At 39.8% G+C, this 12421-nt stretch overlaps 1 protein-coding gene across 5 annotated transcripts in view; it reads right to left on the reverse strand.

Moving 5' to 3' along the window:
• SLC39A11 (solute carrier family 39 member 11) overlaps positions 1-12421 on the reverse strand; it is a 371144-nt gene that overhangs the window by 208078 nt on the left and 150645 nt on the right. The window lies entirely within an intron of this gene.

Genomic DNA, 12421 nt, shown 5'->3' on the forward strand with positions numbered 1-12421 from the left:
TGCATCTCTTTCTCTGTACTCCCAAGTTATGCCTGGTCCATTTTTTACATCAATAATCTTTTGCCAACTTCTTCCCACTAAAATTGATCCTGTTCTGTTTTCAGAGATAGTTTGCTGACAAATGGATTAATGTATAGAGTCCTGCCCCCCTCCCCCTTTACATAATGCCTTTCCAAAGTTCTGTTAGGTTGGAAAAAATAAAAATAAAGCAATTGTGATCTTGAGAGAGTGGTTCAATTCATCACTTACAGTATTATATTTATGACAAACATTAAGCTTAATCAATGCCAGAGTCTTCAAAATCCATGCTGCATCTTGCCATTCTAATAGTAGAGGTTCTTTTTCTTTTCTGATCCACGGTTTTCCAAATTACAAATTACAAAACAGATAGTGTATTATTCCCAAATTCAGCAGATTTATTGCCCCACAATACCCCCAACAAATCCCATCCTATCCCCAATTGCCAAGCGCAAGTGAAAAAGATCAACATTTTATCACAACAATAAACTGTACATTTTAATTATATTTTCCCATATCACCATACAGGAGATTAAAACATCATCTGTTCAAAGAAAGAACTTGATGCATTTTGACTGAGAACCTCACCAAGGAAAGCTTTGTTTCTGATGAAATTTACAGCCCCAAATCTGAATTGTAATGAGGGAGGGGAAATTGTTAAATCTCTGCACCAGGGTTTCTCAACCTTTGCAGCTTTTTTTTAAAAAAAAATCTTTATTGGTTATACATTTTTTTAAAGAATAAGACATACAAATACAAATACAATTTTAAACATACAACACTCCCACCCCCACGGTGACAGTCATTCACAGCCCAATTTTTTTTCCCCTTCCTCATTGTTTAGTCTCTAAGCAGCATCTTCTCGTTACAAAGTTCAGGGATCTATTACAATACCCATGTTCACTTTTAGTTCCCATTGTTAACAACTGCTATTTAACTTTCCCCGTTTTAAGTCCCTGCTGTTCTCCTTGTCGCCCACATATACCATAGGTTTCAGCTAAGATAATGTTCCGTTTCTCCTTTGTCCCTCAGCCAACCCGTCATTCTGTCCATTTCTGCACATTCATAAATCTTTTTAATTATGGCATCTTCCGATGGTATGGTAGTAGATTTCCAAAATTGCGGATAGGTTATTCTTGCAGCCACAATTATATGTAGGCTCAAATGCCATATAGATTTACTCATGTTTTCTGGTTTTATGCTTAGTAAAAAATTCTCAGGTTTCCATTCCATGCTTGCCCCGGTTACCTCTTTTAGCCATTTTTGAATCCTTCTCCAGTATTTCGTGGCCTCAGTACAAGACCACCAAATATGGTAGAATGTGCCATCCACATTTCTTCCACATTTCCAACACAGTGGAGACATTTTGGCTAACCTCGTTGGGGGGAAGTGCCATCTGTAAACCATCTTGTATATGTTTTCTTTAAATGCTGTAGATATTGTAAGTTTAATAGTCTTACTCCATAGCCCACCATTTGCCCATTTCAATCTCATAGCCAAAGTTTCTCTCCCATGTTATTAGAAGGCTTTTATCCATCTCTTCTTTAGCATCTTGACAGGTCAAAAATTCGATAACATTTTCTTATCTCCGCCAAACAAAATCTTATCTAGCCCCTGGGGGGTTGGGTAGATCCCAAACCATACCTTATCGCTTTTAAACCTATTTCTAATCTGTAAATATTCCCACCATTCCAGATTCCTGCCCTGCTGCTCTAATTCCATCTTTGTTTTCATGTTGCCATCTTCTGTCATAATGTCTTTATATGTTATGTTTCTTGTCCAATTAAATACACTAGGATGCGTTAAGGCCTCCAACGGTGCCAACCAGCACGGAACCCTAAGATAGTATTTTTTCCTCATCTTTTCCCACACCCCCATCAAAATCTTCCGAATATAATGTCCCATGAAGTACCTATGGGGGGTATCTCTTTCTTGCCAGAGGGAGGCATGCCATCCGTGGGAGAGGTCATGTCCCTCTATAGCCAATAGGCGCCTTCTACTCAACGTCACCCAATCCTTCACCCATGTCATAATTGCTGCATTATAATATGCTTCCCAATTGGGTACTCCGAAGCCTCCCAGTTCTTTACGCTTTTGCAACGTTTGGGCTTTAATTTGTGCTTTCTTGCCTTGCCCTATAAATCGAGCCACTATTGTCTCCAAGGATTTAAAAAAAAATTTATCCAATTTAGTCGGTGCTGTTTGAAACAAAAACAAAAATTTCGGTAGTACATGTCTCTTAACTGTCGCAATCCTGCCCAACAAAGACAGTTGTTTACCACTCCAATTAGTCATATCCTTAGATACCTGTTGTAGTAATTTCATATAATTATCTACCTTGATAGAGGAACATCTCTCCGTGAGCCAAATTCCCAAGTATTGTATTTTATGGGCCATGTTAATCCCTAACAGGCTTTGTACTTCCCTTTTCTGGTTCAAAATCATATTTTTAATTAACAGTTTTGTCTTCTCTTTATTTATACGTAACCCCACTATCATACCGTACTCCTCTATTTTACGTAAAAGTTCTATCCCAGAAGCCATAGGCTCCTCCAGAATAAAAACAAGGTCGTCGGCAAACGCCTGGACCTTAAATTCCTGAGCTTTAGCTCGTAACCCTTTAATTTGTATATCACTCCTCACTATTCTTAGAAGGGGTTCTAATGTAAGGATAAACAGTAGGGGGGATAACGGGCATCCTTGTCTTGTGCCTTTACCAATCTCAATATCGCCCGCCTCTTCTCCATTTACCAATAATGTCGCAGTTTGTTGTACATAAATTGCCCGAACTGCGTTTAAGAAGTTTTCTCCAAAGTTCATATTTTCTAATTGTGACAACATAAACTTCCAATTTACCCGCTCAAAAGCCTTTTGTGCATCAAGAAACATAAAGGCCACTTGTTTGTCCAGCCGGGCTTCATAATATGCATTATACCCAGCCGGGGGTAATACAACATATTTTGCTGGTGGTTCACTATATGTACTTCTTGCAGGCATGTCAGATCACAATTCTTTTTCCGTAAAGCATTCAGTATTTTATTTCTCTTTCTTAATGAATTCAAACCATTTATGTTTAAAGAAATTAAGCGGAGTTCATCCGCCATGTTTATTTGTGTAAGGCTTTGAATTTTGTTGTCTGCCTCGTCTGCAATCTCTCATCTCTGTTTTGATTCTCATTTCCCCCTTTCTCGTCTGCCAGGGCACTATTCTTTCGCTCCTCTCCTTGGCTCTCGTTATCCAATTCTCCCCTCTTCAACTGACTTTCCATAAAGTCTTGTGCATCTTGCAATGATTCAATCCGAAACCTCTGGCCTTGCCAGAGGAAGGACAACCCTTCTGGGAAAAGCCACCTATACATCATCTGAAGTTTCCTCAGTTGCTGATATTTCTGCCTCCCTTCCCTCACTCTTCTTGGTATCTGTTTTAGTACTGTCACCATCTCCCCCACGTATTCTGGTCATGTGCCTTCTGGTAAATTTCTTATCTCAGAGATCGTTTGCTAAACCTCACATGCACTTCACGTGGCAGTTTCTGTCTCCTAGTATAGGAAGTATAGACCCTGTAGACGTCATCAATATCACTCTGTATCACCAGCTTATCTTTCTGGGCGATCCCTGCAATCATCTCAACTATAATTTCCTTCAGTTCCTCCCCTCTTTCCTCTGGAATATTTTGAAATCTGAGAAAGAAGGCTGACCTTTCTAATTCCAACATAGCAATCTCATCTTCCAACCTTCTATTGATATGAAGCTGTCTTATCTCCCACCTCGCCATGTTCCCTTCACTTTCCTTCATTTTTATTCCTAAATCTTGAATTTGACCCTCCTATTTCTCCATTTTTGCCCAGATCTCCTTTTGCTGTGAATACAGCTGTTTCATTTCTCCCCTCATGTCTCCCATTTCATTTTTAATGTTGGCCAGGGATTTTTCGGTGACCTCTTGATTCCTAGCCATATTATTTTGTATCGATAGCAAAGTTGTCTGCATATTTTGCAATGTGGGTGCTTTCTCTACCCCAGCCATATTATCTAAAATTCTGTGTAGTGTTGGAGGGGTTGTAGATGGGGACGACTGAATAGGTAGTGCCGAGGTTTCCCCCCCCCCTTTGCCCAGCTCATATCAATTAGGTTAAGAGACTTATCCCACTGTTTCATAAGCTATCTGCTACCAGTTTAAGCAATGTTCCAACTTATTTTGCTGCTATCTATAAAGAAAAATATATATGAATATAGTCCCATACAGAGATCTAGAAAAAATACAAGAGGAGGCTCATATCAAAAAAAAAGGAGGAGGGGCAAATACACCAACACAAAAAAAGGAATCAAACCTCAAAGAGAAGAGAACAAAAAGAAAGGGAAGTTCAGCTCGAAATATTCCCCTTTCAAATGTCCAACTTCAGCTCCCACCAAAAAAAGAAAACAATGTGCACAGTGGATATAATATTGACTGTCTCAAATGGAGTCTTAAGTCTCCTATAGCAGCACAAAAGTTCTCCAAAAATCTTGGGAGCAGGCAGGGCAAGTCCACATATATCTACCAGCTGTGCCTCAGGGTAAAGCTTCACTCTCCCTCCTCTGTTTCCACCACTTGGGCCGCCTTCGACAACCCTTTGCAGCTTTAAGACATGTGGACCTCAATTCCCAGAATTCTCCAGCTAGCATGTGCACTTTCTTATTAAGGATCAGAATGCCCCATGTCTAGTCTCACTTTTCTTTAGAAATCATGCCACTGCTAAGCACATTAATGTTATTTTACTGAAATAATATGCAGGATAATTTTGGGGATGGAAAGGACAGCAAGTTCCTATCTAAAAAGACAATACAAAAATATCTGAAATATGGCAGGCGAAATAAAGTTATTTTCTAGGCCCAAAATTCTGATTTTGTTTAAAACATATATTGCAAAGCAATCATGTGCTTTGTGTTGAGGAAGCTTTAAAAAAAAACTTCCATCATTTGATACTGAGGCCCTCTTTCTCCTCATAGAAACCTCAGCGTCATGGAACCAACTGTGCTTCTTTGATCCATATTCCATTTTGTTTGAAAGAATTATGCCGAACTCTGGAACAAAATTGGTAGAAGCAACCTTACTCCCAAGCTTCAGCCTGATGAAATTCATAATCAGGTGGGCGTGTGAAGGTCTCAGGAGAAAGCACAACCATCTGTTCAGAGGCTTCTGCTCTTTGGAAGTTGCTGCAACAGACAGCCGTCTGTTGTTAAGTGTTATTCTGTGCCACTGATAAAGATATTAAATGATTAATTATCTCCCTTTCCTCAAAACCTAATTATCGCAGAAAATCTGGCAGATGACAAGGATCATTAAGGGGAGGAAAAATCAAACTGCATTAAAATAGTTTCTGGCCCACATTCCAGTCGCTAGGATCCTCCAGAATTTGCTAGATCTTCATTGATATAGGTATACTAGTAAAGTTAAGGACTACCTCAAGGAGTAACTCCAATGATGAGATGGGAGTTTCGAAATGAGATAAACATGACATCCATAAGTATCTGTTCCTTAACTGTTAGGATCCCCCCCTCCTGGAAAAATCAAAAGTCAAGTCATTGCTTTGTTAGGTAAGATTTTGCTGCTATTTTATAAAGTTTCAGATGAGTTGGAATATCAAGACATCTTCAACACATCCAGTTAGTTGGGAACTGTGGAAGTTGAAATTGGACAATCAGAAAAATTGGTTTTAGTATTTCCTCCCCAAAACGCTAAGTGATCATTGGTGCATTTTGTGGAATCATAAAGCTATTACAGGTAGTTCTTGACTTATAACTATTTGTTTAGTGACTATTCAAAGTTACAACAGTACTGAAAAAAGGAATTATGGCCATTTTTCATGACCTACAACCAGTGTAGCATCTCCATGGTCTTTTGTTGCAAAAAATAGACCCGTTTTTTGTCAAAAAATGGCATAAATAGCCTTTAGGAAGCTTATAGAGTGCTCCTGGGGGGCTGGGGGAGCAAAACTGAGCCCCCAGCCTCCAGGACCTCATTTCTGCCCTCCCTAGCCCCGGGAGCTCTCTGAAAGCCTCCTACAAGCTATGCACGGCCATTTTGGTGAAGGGGGTGGGATTTCCAGAGGCAAAAAATGCTGTAGTCAGTGTATAAGACGTACCCAGATTTTCAGCCTCTTTTTTGAGGGAAAAGGGTGCATCTTATAGTCCAGAAATATGGTAACTGTCTAGTTTAGCAATGGAAATCTTGGGCTTATTTGTGGTTGTAGGTTGAGGATTACCCGAGTGGAAGTATCTGTATGCACATAGCAACATGCAGATATTTGCACATATGCAGCTCAAACAAATATGTATTTAATCCACTATGCAAAAGATACGTTTGAGTTCTTCTCAACTGTGAATCACTATATGAAACAGACAAATGACATTAAACCAGTGATCCCCAACCCTTCCAGCTTGGCGGACCAATGAGGTGGGGAGAGGGGATGGTTCCATATGAGCAGCAGCGTGTGTACATGAGCACACACAACTCCATTCGTGCAAGCAGCAGGCACGCTCACCCATCACTTGTGCAAATGGAACTGCGCATGTGCATGCTCGCTGGCCACTCACCCGTTCTGAATGGGCCATGGCCTGGTACTGGGTCTCAGCTGTGGGATTGGGAACTCCTACATTAGAGGCCATAGTATTATTTGGAATCCATAGTTAGGCCAAAAACTTGTTGAGAAAATGCAGCTGGCCATTTTTTAATTTTTTTAAAATAAATGCTAGTCTTGATATTCTGTACTAATTACTTACTCTTTAACAGCTTTCGTAGGTTATATAGTAACTACAGGTAATCCTCATTTAGCAACCTGTTGTGGCCTGGCAGGAGCCGTTGGAGCTGCCACCAGACTCCGACAGTGAGGGGCCCTATGAGTCGGCAATGGAGGATGTGGAGGACCCTGGACAGGGTTCCAACTCCGAGCAGGGCGCAGAGAGACTGGTTGGCCACCAGGTGGTGCCTGAGCCTTGGATCAGTGGGGAGGAGACAAGAGAGAGTGATCCAGAAACCAATAGTGAGTTGTTCCGGGATGCACACCGTCGAAGGGCTACTTGGTGTCAAGAACAACTACGTAATTACAGGAGGTAATTATGGTCAGCTGATGGTCATTAAGCTCCTCTCCAGACTATAAAAGAGACTGCTTGTGCCACGCCCTTCTTGCAAAAGTCAACTCTTGGACAAAAGAGAAACGAACTTGGCAGGCTGGATTGCTGCCAGAGTTAGTCTGAATTGCTGCCAAGGTGTCGGACTTGCTGCCAAGGTCCTTATCTGTTTGTTTATTTGGCTTTCAGCCACCAAGATTCTGGTCTTGTTATTAAAGGACATTCCATTTTACGCTTGTCTCGGCTTTCATTACTGGACGGAGGACGGGATCAGAACACAACCACAATTGGGACTGGCAACGTATTAAATTAAGTGGTTGCCAAGTGAAACTTCAAATGTAATTTATGAGCTTTCCTTGCTTTACAGGCCTGCAAAGATTGTGAAGGCCATAACTGGTCGCACAGTTACTTTTTAATCAGCATCATAACTGCAATTGGTCACTAAACAAGGCAGTCTAAATGAGCACTAAATGAAGATTACCGGCGTACTGTTTGTGAAGGAGCCACAGTTGCAAAATTTGCCACTGAACATTAAAATACAATTTTTCCCCTACACAAAAGACCTACAATAAGGTTTCTGCTTTCTATGGCAGTCCAGAGAAGAAGTGAGGCTTACGGTTTCACTTCTAAGAGTTTCTTTTTAGCAGTGTAGTACCTAATAAGTAGCTCTTTTGATCTGATAGGCAAACAAAAAATTAACATCCTAAGGTTTGAAATTTTTGTCTGTCTGTCTCTCTCTCGCACACACCCACTCCTACAAAAAGAAAGCCTCGCTGAAACCAAATGATGGCAATGAACAATTATCAGCTGAGAGCACAGCTTTCTCTTTCTTCACATTATGTACTTGAAGTGCAGATTTAATAGCCATGCTCTAGAGATAGAGCTTCAACCATTTTAATTTTCAAATGACAAGACATGAGTAAAAGGGCAATAAAAGGCACAGCCGACTGGAGGTAGAAATCTGATTTAAAAAACACATTACCAAAACAGGCATGATGTTTGTAGTTTAGAGACACTTCTTTTTAATCATTTATTTTCTACCCCCTTAGCCTGAGGAGGATGACTCAGCTTGGAAAATAGCATTAGCGCTCCCTCCCACGCAGACCCACATGAAATCAACTGAGAGGCGGCACAGAAATCAGAAGCCCACTATTTGATTCTTGCCTCTTTTTGAAAGCACCACAGAGAATCTCAGGGCTGCCACAAAGAAGAGGGAGTTAAGCTATGCTCCAAAACACATGAGGGTAGGACAAGAAGCAATGGGTGGAAACTAATCAAGGAGAGAAACAACTTAGAACTGAGGAGAAATTTCCTGGCAGAACAATTAATCAGTGGAACAACTTGCCTTCAGAAGTTGTGAATGCTCCAACACTGGAAGTTTTTAAGAAGATGTTGGATAACCATTTGTCTATAGTGGTGTAGGGTTTCTTGCCTGGGCATGGGGTTGGATTAGAAGATCTCCAAGGTCCCTTCCAACTCTGTTAATCTATTCTACTCTAATCATTGGATGCATGTGATAGCACAGAAAAGGTAGCCAATACCTTTCGAGCACAAAACAGGCTGCAATGGCCTCACTCAAAAAAGCAGGAAACAACAGCTAAATATCTGCCCCCTGTTATTTTTGCTTAATAAGAAAAAAATGTCGCATAAAAGGTTTGCAAGTTAAATCGCACTCTGTGCATGACCTATTAATGTGTGCTCTGCATGAAGCTAGTAAAGTGGATCACATTAGTCCAGAATTATATTCTTGACAAAAGCTGATCTTGGTTATAAAAGACATTTTCCCCCCGCCCAAAAAAGACCCTCAAGCCATTAAAACTAGGATCTGCATATCATGGAACTATGGGAGCAATAGCCTTAAATATTAGTAAGAGTAATCTTGCTACAGAACTAGAATGGCCTTTGCTTGTATGCATATGCTGATTTTAAGCCCATTTTCAGAAACCTTTCGTCTCTATGCAAAAGACAAAACTAGGGAAAATCTCATGCTGCTGTTAGATTTATTATTAAAATTCTTGAAGGGCAAAATTATGGAGAGGCAAAGGAAAATTACTGCTCTCAGTTGCTGTCAAGGGATAAAATGGAGTCCCAAAACAATAGGGAGTAATTTAACACAAATAGCCACTGGAGTGATGCTCCAAGAACATGTCTCAAGACAATCAATTTTCATCCTTTGCGGCCTTGTAAAACCCCTGAGCACAATTTTAGGGAGCCAATTAAATGAATGGAAATTGTTAAAAATAAGAGGTTTCTTTCTCTGCAACACCTGGACAAAAATAATAGTGGGTCATCTTCATTCACAAATTAATTCATTTAGAGTTTACTTTATTAACGGTTATGTTTTCATGCTTGTAGCCTTACAGATTTTATTTCCATAAAATATAAGGAAGGGGGGGAGCAATATGATGACATGTAATAGCTGATAGCTGTTAAGGCAGTGATGAAGATTCTCCGGACGACAACAGCATCCCATCTGGCCCAAAGAGCTATGCTAGAGTCCATCCTAAATTTCTTCATTTCCTGAAATTACGCCCCTTCCTTGCAGGACAGCAGTCATTTCAAGGCATTAGTCCTTCTGTACATATATATATACAGAAAAAAAAGGCAAATGGCAGCCAAAACTGGCTTTCTTCTCTTCTCTTTTTGGAAGTACATCTGTTCCTCCTCTTTCAGGTTATATCATATCAATAAAACCATGCAATATTTTTTTCCTAAAAAAGGCTATCTATTAAGAAGAGAAAGACAGAGTAAATGATGTAATGTAATATATATATATGTGTGTCTGTGTGTCTGTGTTTTATTTGTGCTGATAAATAAATAAAGGGAGACTAGTATAGATCTATTTCAAGCTATTTAGCTCTCATCAGCTAGCCATACCTTTACTGGGATCAAGTCGGCATTTGATTCCTAGAGACTGCCAGGACTAGTTCCTGAAGCTGTATGGACAATGTTTTTCAGAAGTAGATTACATTGCTTCATTCTAAGCTGGAGAGAATGTGACTGGCCCAAAGTCACCAAGATGGCTTTGTATCCAAAGGGGGATTATAACTCCCAGTCTTGCCTGATGCTTTAACCACTTCTTCAACCTAGCTCTCCATCTTTCACTTATGCATTAATAATGAGAATGATAACTTGAACACCATTGCTATTGATAAAAACATCAGTCAGTTGCTGAAGGCAGGGAAAGGGGAAGAAAGAGGAAAGAAAATTGTAGATATAGGGGGAGAAAAAATATTAGCTTCCAACTTTTTTCAGTGCAGTAAAATCAAAAAAATAAAATTACAGCCCCCAACTTTTTACTTTACCTACTGAACAAATACCAGCCATTTCTGTAACAAACTATATTAATCAGCAAAACCTAACATCAAAAGTTCATTTTTTTTCTGTCTCAAGCACAAAGTTTTGAAGCAGTTTCCAAATAGAAACAAAGCTAGATATGTTCTTTTCTCTAATTAAAGCAGTCAATTTTGCCGTTTCTGCTAACTCCATCACTTTTTCCAATCATTCTCCTGTGGTGAGTGAGGATATCTTTCCATTTATATGCATATAGAATTCTCAACATATACAATAACAAAGTTCCAAATCTTTTTTCCCCAATCCTTTATCTAGTAATCTTAAAAAGAAAACTTCAGGTTTAACTTTTATGTTAGTTTTAAGGATCTTCTGTATTTGTAGGAATATAATATTTTAAAAAACCACATCAAACAACATCTCCCCAACGCAGATTATTGGGAAGGACTCAATGGGCTGAATAAAAATGCCAAATCCTGTCTAATCATTTAGCCAACTGTACAATGAACCATACTAACAATAATCAAACTGTCTATAGGACTGTTGGCTAAGCAACCAGGGCCAGCAACAGTAGGACTGCTGGAAGAAAAAGTCTTTACCCATTGTAATCTTGCAATGTTACTCTTACTATTTTCAAACAATGTCTGCCTATTTCAGGTCCTTGGAAAGGTGGATAAAATGCCAAATCTAGTTTGAGACATTGGCTGGCTGTGCAATGAACAAATGACACAGTTGCAACGATGATGCATTGAACTATTTGCAACAAATACCACTTGCCTACAAGCAAAAACTAGTGGGACTAAAGTAGACGAAGCAAGTAAAAGTGCTCTGGGTTTTTAGAATTCAATGTCAGGGTTCCAAATAGCATCCAAAAGTAAATCAGAGTCCAAGGCAAAGAATTCCCTCAAGTTCCAATTTATTAAGAGAGCCATGTTGAGGAGAACAGAGCTGACGTCGCGACACCACGACGTGCAATCTTGGTGCTCTTAGATCGCAGTTGACATTTCTGCCGCTGGACAGTCCATCTGGACCTAAACTGTCCCGCAGACACAGTGATTGCGAAGGGCACCTCCTGCTGATCTCAGGGACACCCCAAAGTCCCTGAAAGATCCAGGAATAGCCTTTTTTTCCGGCGACAGAAACACAGCTAATGAAGCTGCTGAAGTTGGGACAGCTCCGGAATGGAAGGAGAGCGGAAAGAGAAAGTGTGTCGAATTGGTGAGGAAATTTTATTATTAGAAAAAGAGACTACTAAAAAAATTTTTTTTAAAATTAAAATTTAAGACAGAAGACAGAAAGCAGAGAAATTAATCTACATTAAACTTAGTGTGTTCTCCTGTTTCTAATTTTTTTTCCACAGATGGAACTTTTGCAAAGGCTCCCTATTTTTTAAACTGAATTGATTAATTTTTTCTTCTTCTTTTTTCACCTTTGCTTACACCTATGGATCACAACCCCTGGTATGCCCAAATATGGGAGGAAGGTCATATACCTTTCACCCTGGCCTGGCTGATAAGGAGTCGAGCCCTGTAGCTCAATGGTTAACACATCTGCCTTAGAGGCAATAGAGCACAGGTTCGATTCCCAGCAAGGTATGGCTAGCTGATGAGAGCTAAATAGCTTGAAATAGATCTATACTAGTCTCCCTTTATTTATTTATCAGCATAAATATAACATATATATATACACACACACACACACACACACACACACACACACATGTGTGTTTTCTGAGGTTTTCGCGGGTGTTAGTATGTAGGTCTTTGGTTATTCGGGTTTTGTCCCGCATAAAATTAGAAATTTACGTAAAATTAGCCATCAAAATAGAAAAATGCCCACACAGCATGAACAGGCGGGATGATATCTCCCGCCTGCCAGCCATTTGGAAGCTTCCCCTTATTGATAAACAAGTCCCTAACATCAGGAATGACTATCCTTACATGAAACACAAACCCCCAACCAATCAGAACACACTTCCATCCAATCAGAACACAGCCAAGCTCCCA

The sequence above is a fragment of the Thamnophis elegans genome, chromosome 2 (genome assembly GCF_009769535.1).
Source record: "Thamnophis elegans isolate rThaEle1 chromosome 2, rThaEle1.pri, whole genome shotgun sequence".
NCBI classification, from domain to species: Eukaryota; Metazoa; Chordata; class Lepidosauria; order Squamata; family Colubridae; genus Thamnophis; species Thamnophis elegans.